This window comes from Podarcis cretensis (assembly GCF_951804945.1).
Source record: "Podarcis cretensis genome assembly, chromosome: 6".
Classification (NCBI taxonomy): domain Eukaryota; kingdom Metazoa; phylum Chordata; class Lepidosauria; order Squamata; family Lacertidae; genus Podarcis; species Podarcis cretensis.
In genome coordinates, this window is record NC_137175.1 from 17,014,864 (window position 1) to 17,027,009 (window position 12,146).

At 43.1% G+C, this 12,146-nt stretch overlaps 1 long non-coding RNA gene across 1 annotated transcript in view; it reads right to left on the bottom strand.

The window, feature by feature from the left end:
- Positions 1 to 512: 512 nt before the first annotated feature.
- LOC307218168 overlaps positions 513 to 12,146 on the bottom strand; it is a 30,458-nt gene continuing 18,824 nt past the window's right edge. Inside the window, exon 3 of the long non-coding RNA XR_013839846.1 lies at positions 513 to 608. This is a non-coding gene — a long non-coding RNA (uncharacterized lncRNA). The remainder of the gene's footprint in view (positions 609 to 12,146) is intronic.

Sequence of the window (12,146 nt, forward strand, 5' to 3'; positions counted from 1 at the left end):
TTAAAAGTGACTAATACATGTATCAAATCAATAAAAGAATAATAAACTTGTCTTTAGCAGAAAATGCAGCTATACATCTCACGTTTTTATTTTTAAAAAGTTTGGTAAATTTTTAATTAAACAGCTTTTCTCACCTCAAATCTTCTCTTGATCTTCTATATTCATATATACAGTGAGATGGTAATTAAACTTTTAATAATATATCCTGCCTATGATTGTATCTCGGAAAATGGTTTTTTTATTTATTTATGTAGTACTTTGATTTCACCATGTCTTTAAAATGCATAGGACATTATTTCACAGGCTGTGGTTCATAAGTAGAAAGGCTTTGAAAAAAGTTTCCCATATCAGTTCTACTTTTTTATTTTATTTTTCTTAACTTAATACTGGGAAAGAGAGGGGAGGGGAAACCCTCCTGTGAACCCATTTTCTCTGTCACTACTGCAGGATGAAAGAATTCTTGCTGTGAGATGAGCTTTCTTGAGAAATCCATTAAAGTTCAAGTTTGTGTATTGCATCAAGTAAAGGCTGTGCTCATTTTCCCCAGAGTAGATCACAATTTTACTGTCACTTTTGCTTTCGGGAAAATAGCATCTGCAATCAGCATCCTAAAGAAGAAGAAGAAAAGTTATTTTTGGCATTTCTTGACTAATAGCTGCGTTAAGGTCCTATGAAAGGATCAAAACAGTTGGAGGCCAACTTTATTTATGCTTATTTATTATATTATACCGTACATTTCCTCCAAAGAGAAGCTTCTGTCCCCAGGTGCTATACCCTTAAGCCAGCTTCCAGATTCGACGGAATCGCTGCACTTGATGTCTTCCCAGTTGTAGAGACTGCCCTGTTAGGACAATTGTCTGTTTGGTTGTAAGTCACTATGGGCTGCCCTGGGCAAGATTAAGTGACTAACGACTTCAATAAATAAAATAATAATAATAAATGTCCCACCAACCTCACATTACCCTCGGCCATCCCCCGCCTGCCTTCTTACAACCCAAACAGGGGGGTAGTGCTGCCTATCAGCTTTCTCATCCTGCTCAGTTTCAGTGCCACCCTTGTAGAACTCAACAGGGATGATGGAGATGAAACATGAATTAGTTGGATCTGCCTATAATTGACTCCTGCTCTGCCTACTGTTTGTGCTCCCACCCTTCTGCCCCAACATTCCCAGTGGACAGCAACCACCACTGATTTCCATGCAATTCCCTGGACCTTTCTTATTCACTGTCAAAAAGCAAGGTGAACAAAAAAGCGTTTTATTTTCTTCTTCTTTCCATTAGTGGTCAGCCTAACCAAAAGGAAGGGGGAAAGAAAGGAACTCTATTTGAGTATTTCGCTGGTTTTCCCTCCAAAAGCTTTCTGTCAACTCAGAGACTTTAGGCAAGGGAAAACTGAATGTAGTCAGACACGCACTCTGGACTTTAAGAAGGCCAGTTTCGAAAAGCTGAAAGAGCTACTGGGTGTGATCCTGTGGTCAGAAATACTCAGTGAGAAGGGAGTCCAAGAAGGATGGAAGTTTCTAAAAGGAGAAACACTAAAGGCCCAAATGCAGACAATACCAACAAGAAAGAAAAGTAGGAGGCATCTAAGGAAACTGGTGTGGCTGCATAAGGAGCATACAGATGAGCTGAGAGTTAAGAAGGGCATGTATAAGATATGAAAGAAAGGGGAAATCACAAAGGAGGAATATACATGAGTAGCCAATAGTTGCAGGGGGAAAATCAGGCTGACTAAAGCTCAGAATGAGCTCAGGCTTGCAAGGGAGACTAAAAATAATTTTTAAAAAGGTTTCTTTGACTATGTCCGAAGTAAGAGGAAGAACAAGTGATAGGTCCTCCATGTGGGGAACATGGAGAAATGCTATTGTGTGATAGAGAAAAGGTGGAACTACTCAACACCTACTTTGCCTCTGTCTTCACGCAAAAGGAAAATGATGCCCAACCTGGTGATAACAGAATAAATTATGTAAGGGGGGAGCTGCAGCCCAAGATAGGAAAAGAGGTAGTAAGGGAACAGCTAGCTACTTTAAATGAAATCAAATCTCCAGGGCCTGATGAGCTGCACCCATACTAAAGGAGCTTGTAGATGTATTTTCAGAGCCTTCATCTATTATCTTTAAGAATTCTTGGAGAATGCAGGTGATGTCCCTACAGACTAGGGAAGGCAAATGTTGCCCCATCTTCAAAGGGGGGGGGGAGACCCAAGTAACTACCAACCCGTGTTTGACAACGATATCAGGGAAGATCCTAGAACAGATGATTCAACAGTCGGTCTGTGAGCATTAAGAAAAGGATGCTGTGATTACGAAGACCCAGCATGGGTTTCTCAAAAACAAGTCATGCCAGACCAATCTGATTTCTTTTCTTTTCTTTTCTTTTCTTTTCTTTTCTTTTCTTTTCTTTTCTTTTCTCTTCTCTTCTCTTCTCTTCTCTTCTATTTTCTTTTCTTTCAAAGGTGTCATGGACTTTGAAGACACTCGAACTCAGAACACAAGGGAGAAACATGCTAAGAGGAAGGCACACTTGGCAAATCCACACTGTGATCAACTCCCACTCTGGAACCAATGTCCCCACTGTGGAAGGACGGCTGGGTCCAGAATTGGCCTCCACAGTCACTTAACAGACTCAGTGTTAAAACCATGTTTATGGAAGACAATCTTACTCGGCTATGAGAAGCAGCAGCAGCAACAAAAAATCTAATGCTATTCTAGGCTGCATCAACAGAGATATTGTGTCCAGTTCAAGGAAAGTAATAGTACCACTCTATTCTTCCTTAGTCAGGCCACACTTGGAATACTATGTTCCATACTGGGCACTACAATTTAAGAAGGATGTTGACAAGCTGGAACATGTGCAGAGGAGGGTATAATGAAGGTGCCAGGCAATCCTCCCTGGGGAGAACATTCCACAGACAGGGAGCCACTGCAGAGAAGGTTTGTTCTCGTGTTGCCACCCTCTGGACCTCTCAAGGGGGAGGCACATGAAGGAGAGCCTCAGAAGATGATCTCAGGGGCCAGGTAGGTTCATATGGAAAGAGGTATTGAGCCACAGTCCTGAGCCGCAGTTAGCACTTGGTGGGATGATATACATATGTTACTGTACAGTGGTACCTCTGGTTATGTACTTAATTCGTTCTGGAGGTCTGTTCTTAACCTGAAACTGTTCTTAACCCGAAGCACCACTTTAGCTAATGGGGCCTTGGCTGCCACTGCATGATTTCTGTTCTCATCCTGAAGCAAAGTTCTTAACCCGAGGTACTATTTCTGGGTTAGTGGAGTCTGTAACCTGAAGCATATGTAACCTGAAGCGTATGTAACCCAAGGTACCACTGTAGAATCTTAGAGTCCTAGAATCTTAGAATCCTAGAGAACCAGTGTAGTATAGTGGTTATGAGTGGTGGACTCGTAATCTGGTGAACCAGGTTTGCGTCCCCGCTCCACCACATGCAGCTGCTGGGTGCTAGTCATACTTCTCTGAAGTCTCTCAGCCTAACTCACCTCACAGAGTGTTTGTTGTGGGGGAGGAAGGGAAAAGGAGATTGTTAGCCGCTTTGAGACTCCTTAGGGTAAAGCGGGATATCAAATCCAAACTCTTCTTCACCTTCTTCTTAAGGGAAGGTCTGTTTAGTTAGCTTTGACAGCTAGTAATAAAAGTTAAGCTCAGTTCATCATTGTTGTACAAACACGTGCGCTTACTTAGAATCATATAATCATAGAATTGTAGAGTTGGAAGGGACCCTGAGGACGATCTAGTCCAACTCCCTGCAATGCCGGAATATGCAGCTATTCCACATGGGAATCGACCTTTACGTTATCAGCACCATGCTATAAGCAACGGAGCTCTGTTTGATATCTGTTTAATACTTGTTATTAAAATGTCTGTCCTAAATGGCCCAATGGTCCATATATGATGTTGAACTCCAGTCCCCATCAGCTGCAGCATGGCCAATAGTCAAAGATGATGGGAGTTGTTGTTCAGCAACCTCTGGCAGGCCACACATTCCCTGTCCCTGAACTACAGTGTAACAAAAGTTGCTCTCCTAACCAAACTTAAGGAGTAACTCCATTAAACATTAGATTACTTGCTTCTGAGTATGCATGCATAGGATTACTCTGCTGGTTTGTTTGTTTCTTTTAAAAAGACTGTATATTGGTTCCAAAACCTTTTAGGTTTTTTAAAAAATAAAGTTTTGTAAAAACTAACACCACTGATCCTTTCTTTTTCTTTTCTTTTCAATAAGTTCCAATATTTATCCTCTTCTTAGACAAAATATTATGTCTAAAAGACAGGTTAGTAATATGCAGTACAACTGCTGTGTGTTCAAAGCTCTACATGCTCAGAATAGACAAGCAGAGGGGGGGAAATCAAACCACATCAATTGACAATGATTTCTTTTACAGGAGTGGAGTTGAAAAGGAGTCAACTGCATCGCTCACCAAAAAGCCTGGAACAAATAATGCAAAAACTTTGCACGATGTACTTGAAAAGAAGAACTCAAACGTTATTGCTTTTATTGTCACATTTGTAGTCGATGTGCTTCTTCTCCCCCAAACTTTGTTTCCATGAAAACTAAATGACACCTAGAAAGTAACCTCTTTCAGAATAGAACTCAAGCAAAAAGAAATTGGATTTCTCCCCACCCACCCCCACTTTGCTTGCTTGGTTGCATAACAAAATTGCATCCCCTGTGCAGAAAGGTCTATAAAATGTTAATCGTAACGATAAACTTTCCATAAAATGTTTCAATCAAGCCATTAAAATTTCATACCAAGGATCTAGCTCTGTTTCTCTCTATACTATATTTGAGCTAGTCCATCATCTCACTATTTTCATTGGCTGTTTCCCAAAGCTCTAAAGGCAGGGGCAGCAGGAGGAGGAGGGAGCAAGAATAAACAGGAGGGGATTCACATCTGTAGTAAATGACCTGTGGAGGGCTTAAGGAAAGAATTGGGGAGGGGGCTCTATGTGGTGACAGAGAGGGATGGGGAAGGGTCAAGTGGAACTCTTTGTTGGGAAATAACTTGTGAATACCAATTCATCCTGAAGTCCCACATGTGTGGGGAACTACAAGAAAAATGGGTGACTCCTGAATTCAAAAATAGTGGCTTGACTCACTCTTTAGCAAAAAACCCACAACCCCCATCAGAGTTTAAAACACAAATCTATGCAGCATTTGCAAAGCACAAAAATATAGATTGTTAGACCTTTAAATGTCCCAGTATTGAGCAGTTAAAATGCTGCTCCCTGACCTATACCCCTCTCAGAGCAAATAGACCACAAACTTGAGTAAGTTTAAATGCTTTACTTACAGTACCCATAGGTCTCACTCAAGCACCATTCAGCAGAAACAGCAGAAACAACAAAGGCAAGGTATGCTTGGTTACAAAATACAAAAAGTATTTTCAAACATGGAGTCTGGGCACGGGAGCTCCAGCCCCATGTGGTCTGCTCAGGTTACATGATTCAAGTGGGGGAGGGGACAGGAAACAAACAATACTTCCTCCCTCCCCAAAGGGGGGAGGCATGACCTAGCTATACCATCTCTAGCAATTTATACTTCCGTGGTCTTTAACCCCTTCATTTACTAACTAGCATAGATATGCATTGTGAGTTTTGACTGCAAAAACTCCCACACTTTTTGTGGGGCTAAAGGTGGCATTTGGAGTGGAGGAGGAATATGGGAGGTAGGGAGGAAGGTGGGTGCATGTGTGAGAGAGAAAGCTTTAGGGCTGTGGTGACAGGGGAGATGAAAGCTGGAGAAAAGGAGGAATTTGGAGAAGATGGAAATGGATGGATTTAAAGGATGTGGAGCCCTCAAATATTTCATAGTATCTTCACACAATGCATTTCACTCTTGGTACCATTCCTTCAACATTCCTTTAGAATGGATATTAACAACAAGCATCCACATACGTATGTACAACATCCATCAACTGAACTTAACCTGCTCTACATGCTAACTGACAGCCTTGTTCTTACAGTTCTATTCATCTTAAAGATAATGTAACATATGCCATTGTGGGAAGTATGTTCAAAGAGAGCAGCAGCATAGGAGAGAGGAAGAGTCGTGGACTTGAGAGTGGTCTGTGCGCAAGAGAGTTGAGATAAGGAAGGAGGAGGAGGAAGGCGAAGGGAAGATGGGGTACAAAAGCAGGAGTATGAAGCATGGAAATGGAGGTGGTAATGAAAGGGGCTGCGGAATAGGAAGAGACAGTGGCTTCATTAGTGGGCAGAACTTGAAAAGGTTATTAGTGGTTACAATGTGTGGGAGAAGGAAGATGCAGGAGGTACTATTATTGGGGACCATGGCAAATTGTTGTTGTTGTTTAGTCGTTTAGTTGTGTCTGACTCTTGGTGACCCCATGGACCAGAACACACCAGGCACTTCTGTCTTCCACTGCCTCCCGCAGTTTGGTCAAACTCATGCTGGTAGCTTCGAGAACACTATCCAACCATCTTGTCCTCTGTCGTCCCCTTCTCCTTGTGCCCTCCATCTTTCCCAACATTAGGGTCTTTTCCAGGGAGTCTTCTCTTCTCATGAGGTGGCCAAAGTATTGGAGCCTCAGCTTCACGATCTGTCCTTCCAGTGAGCACTCAGGGCTGATTTCCTTAATAATGAATGGATAGGTTTGATCTTCTTGCAGTCCATGGGACTCTCAAGAGTCTCCTCCAGCACCATAATTCAAAAGCATCAATTCTTCAGCGATCAGCCTTCTTTATGGTCCAGCTCTCACTTCCATACACCACTACTGGGAAAACCATAGCTTTTACTATACGGACCTTTGTTGGCAATGTGATGTCTCTACTTTTTAAGATGCTATCTAGGTTTGTCATTGCTTTTCTCTCAAGAAGCAGGCGTCTTTTAATTTTGTGGCTGCTGTCACCATCTGCAGTGATCATGGAGCCCAAGAAAGTAAAATCTCTCACTGCCTCCATTTCTTCCCCTTCTATTTGCCAGGAGGTGATGGGCCCAGTGGCCATGATCTTTGTTTTTTTGATGTTGAGCTTCAGACCATATTTTGCACTCTCCTCTTTCACCCTCAATAAAAGGTTCTTTAATTCCTCCTCACTTTCTGCCATCAAGGTTGTGTCATCTGCATATCTGAGCATGGCAAATTAGTTCACATTAACTAGCTCTGCCTCCATTCTTCTCTCCTCATCCCACCCCCAATATAACTTAAGCAGTGTTGGCTACCAACTCATGTCCTCAGTGGAAGAAACAAAAGCCTTTCAGCTTCCATGCAAACTGTTAGCTCTCTTTCTCCTTCCTGTTGACTGGGTATTTCCCTTCAGAATATGGAAATGTTCTGACAGGGCAGTGGGAGTTACAAGCTTTCCTTGAGTGCCTCAGGCTAATGGTGCATTTCTGATGAGCGACTGGTCATCCTTTCAATTCCCCCCACATCTAAACAAGCAAATACAATTCGTACTCAGCCTTAGAGCTTTGTATGCCTTACAAAGACTGTGAACCACAAGGAAGAGTTTACTCAGTGTAATCGGGTTACCTGAAAATACCTCTCTTAACGAGTTTTACTTTATTCCACAAGTCCTCCAGACTATGGGATTTATATAAGCACAGCAAGTAACCTTGTTCTGGGCAGACAAGTGCACATTTTTACATCACCAAAACATTGAAGCTTACATTTAATTTGGCTTGAGTACCAAGGCTACATTTGCCCTTTCAGAGAAGATTGGAATAAGCCTGAACTAAGCCAGGTTAAGCAGTGGCAGGATTTATCATGTTCTGGTAGGTGCTGCACAAGAAACAGCCAACATGTTTGAAATTGTCACACTCAAGAGGCCCAGTTTCAGACGTGAAGGCTGTGGTAATGTTCCTACAGCGCCCACCTACACATTGTCAAGAAAAAAGGTGGGGTTTTGCATAAAAGTTTCATATTCTAATTCATGTGCATTGACACAAATTAAGAAATAACCATGGTCATACTTCCTCCACCCCATCCTTTTGATCCCAGTGACCTGCAGAACCCCAGGGTGTCTGTTACCTTCACAGACCTCCTGGTGAGCCCCTGGGACTCCTGCCATGATTGGATCCCATCCCATCCCATCCTGTTCTGTTTATTTGTTTGCTGTATTGTTAGTCCAAACTCTTCCTCCCCCTTCTTCATGTAACTTGTCACTGATGTTACTGGCTCCAGATCTTCACCTAAATACTTCTCTGTTTCTTCCTACTTCCCCTCTCCCTGCCCTTCTTCTCCCATTTTCCTCTCCGCCCCCCCCTTTCAATTTCTCCTTGCCTTTGACTTTTACCTCCCACCCATATCTCTCTCTCTCTCTCTCTCTCTCTCACACACACACACACACACACACACACCTACCTCTTCCCTTTTAGGACCTGCTGAGAATGTGCTTCCAGCTGCTTTTCCAACTCTGGAAGAGTTGCTGCCTCACCTCCCCATTTTCATCCTGACTTCTGGTGTGTCCTCCCAGCTGGGGCACAAGATTAAAGGAGCAGCGGGTGGTTTGCTCAAACACTGTCTTCTTACATTACTTTAAACTGGAAAAAAATACAATGCATCTTACCATAGAGGGGAACACTCTGACCTGGTGAACTGTGTGTTTGCTGATGGGCAACCTCAAGACCTGTGCACCCTATTTAAAAATAATGCACCCTATGAAGGGAGAGAAGAGACTGCAACTGCAATACTCTTCAAATAGTATTTGCAATGCTCTTGCAAATAGACCACATGATAAAATAGCTGTTTCCCACATGAACTATTGAAATTCCTGAGTGTCTTGGTCAGCCACTAAGGGCTCATCCATGCTTCAACTTTAACTTGCACAGTGAGACTTTCCCCGTTTCTCACACATGCACCAATTAATCTGTTCTATGGGTCTACACAACCCTCTAGAACACATTTGGAAAGACAAAAAAATTCCTTCCAGTAGCACCTTAAAGACCAACTAAGTCAGTTCTTGGTATGAGCTTTCGTGTGCATGCACACTTCTTCAGATACATGCACACGAAAGCTCATACCAAGAACTGACTTAGTTGGTCTTTAAGGTGCTACTGGAAGGAATTTTTTTTGTTTTGACTATGGCAGACCAACACGGCTACCTATCTGTAACTGGGACATTTGGAAAGGTGTGTGGTGAATGCTGGGAGGGGGGAAAGTACCATTGCTCAGTCAGAATTCCTTGCACTGATGGGACATATTTGTTGGATACTGCCCCATGCACTGGAACCACACACCTCCAACATCCCCAAGCCTGAGAACATTGAGTCAGGACAAAGTGATGCTATGGAACAAGGCCTTGTGATATCATAGGCCTTAAGGCCACGGGCAGCCATGTTCAGATGCCCACCCAACTGTGAAAGCTCAGCAGGTAACCATGAACTCATCACTCTCTCTTTTTTTTTATTTAAATAATTTGTATTAACCGACCAATCAAATCACATCACATTACATCACATCACATCACATAAGTTCCAAATTACAAAGCCAAATTTTATATTTTTTGGTGGGGGGACCCATATTTCAAGTTCTGAAGGGGATTCCAATAATCTTGCTGCTGCGTTAATATCCACAAATCTGTCCAAATAATGTTCATAATTCTATCCATTTTTAAAAAAACAATATTTATTACTTTTAAACCTTACAAAAAAAGAAGAAAAGAAGAAGAAAAGAAAAAAGAAAAAAAGGCAAAAGAAATACAATACAATACAATACAATATATAAACAATGCACAACACAACATTAACACATTAAACTAAACATAAAAAAATAAAAAAAACATACATCATAGCGTTTCAATGCCCTATCTTTCATTCCCTCGTTTCATCGACCTCCTCTCACCTCCCTTTTTGTAAAAAGGTAAAGGTACCCCTGCCCGTACGGGCCAGTCTTGACAGACTCTGGGGTTGTGCGCCCATCTCACTTAAGAGGCCAGGGGCCAGCGCTGTCCGGAGACACTTCCGGGTCACGTGGCCAGCGTGACATCGCTGCTCTGGCCAGAGCCAGAGTCACACACGGAAACGCTGTTTATCTTCCCGCTGGTAAGCGGTCCCTATTTATCTACTTGCACCCGGAGGTGCTTTCGAACTGCTAGGTTGGCAGGCGCTGGGACCGAGCAGCGGGAGCGCACCCCGCCGCAGGGATTTGAACCGCCGACCTTTCGATCGGCAAGTCGAATCCCTGCGGCGGGGTGCACTCCCGCTGCTCGGTCCCAGCGCCTGCCAACCTAGCAGTTCGAAAGCACTCCCAGGTGCAAGTAGATAAATAGGGACCGCTTACCAGCGGGAAGGTAAACGGCGTTTCCGTGTGCGGCTCTGGCTCTGGCCAGAGCAGCGATGTCACGCTGGCCACGTGACCCGGAAGTGTCTCCGGACAGTGCTGGCCCCTGGCCTCTTAAGTGAGATGGGCGCACAACCCCAGAGTCTGTCAAGACTGGCCTGTACGGGCAGGGGTACCTTTACCTTCATGGGACGCAGGTGGCGCTGTGGGTTAAAGCCTCAGCGCCTAGGGCTTGCCGATCGAAAGGTCGGCGGTTCGAATCCCTGCGGCGGGGTGCGCTCCCGCTGCTCGGTCCCAGCGCCTGCCAACCTAGCAGTTCGAAAGCACCTCCGGGTGCAAGTAGATAAATAGGGACCGCTTACCAGTGGGAAGGTAAATGGCGTTTCCGTGTGCGGCTCTGGCTCTGGCTCTGGCTCTGGCCAGAGCAGCGATGTCACGCTGGCCACGTGACCCGGAAGTGTCTGCGGACAGCGCTGGCCCCTGGCCTCTTAAGTGAGATGGGCGCACAACCCCAGAGTCTGTCCCTTTTTGTATTCCACTTCTATTAATTATTTCAGCAATTCTTTTCCCTATTTCTCTATTTTCTGTCATATAATTATCTTAACTTATTTTAACCTTATCTTCCATTAATACCATAATACTTATTTATACTTAACTCCTTATAACATTTCTACCAAAGCCATATAATTTCATTCCAACATTTTTCTAACACTCTTTAAATTTTACAATATTTCTATAAATAAACTTTAAACTTTTTCCAATCTTCTTCCACCGTCTCTTCTCCCTGGTCTCGGATTCTGCCAGCCCTTTCCGTCTATTCCATATGGTCCATCAATCTGGTGATCTTCTGTCCGAGGCTCTTAACTCTTTTCCAAGTCCCTTCTGCAGATCTTCTTCATATTTATACATGCACTTTACTTTGTCTTCTGTTGATCTTGTTCTTAATTTCCTTCCTTTGATGCCGAGGAGTAGATCTCGGGGAGGCTCCAACCTAGCAATATTTTTATTCCTTCTCAACAGGTCAGCCAAATCTCCGTAGTTAGCACTAAAGTCCAAAATATGTTTCAGGACGTGTTTCAAAATCCCTCCAAAACTGAAAGTCCCCACAACTCCAATCTCCTCCTGGCCCAAGTCCAAATCCCAAAGGTCAGTACATCCCTGCATGAGGGAATCTATCCAACTTTCCTTCTCAAATCCAAGCAGGGTTCCAATCCTCAAAATCTGACTTTCTCTAAATTCAGTCATAGAAGGCAACAACTTATATTCATCAAATTGCCTCTGTAAGACTGGGACTCTCTCCACATGTATTACTTTAGGTTCAACAATAACTTTCTCCCTTGCCTTCTCAACAATTTGCCATGTCAAAGTAGATTCCTGAAACAATTCCTGAATAGTTTCTGTATAGATGTTCACTTTTTGTCCCAAATCAGTCACTTTTTGTCCCAAATTGTCAATTTTGATAGTCATCACATCCGTCTTCTTATGAAGCTGTTCCAATGAAGCACTTATCTTGCATAATGCAATCACTAAGGCTTCTTCTGTCGACATTCTTACCAATCCAAGGTCAATCCCTAGTTCTCACAGTTTTTTATCTCTGCAGCTGGTAATTCCCCCAGCTCCACTCCTGTAACAGTTTCAAAGGCTCCCTCTAGAGGGATACAATTTCTATTTGTATCAATCCTTTTAAACACAGTTCAAGCAACAAAATTAGTTTCAATTTTCGGTTACTTTTACTCCTTTTTAAATGCAGAAGGAAACAATGGAAACAGCATATTTCTCTTATTTAGCTATCTGTCCACATACGTTTTATTCACAGTCAATGAACTTTCCCAAAACGTCAGTCTTACTAGCAGCCCGTTTCCAGGTTCGAAGCAGTGGTAATTTATCTTTCTTC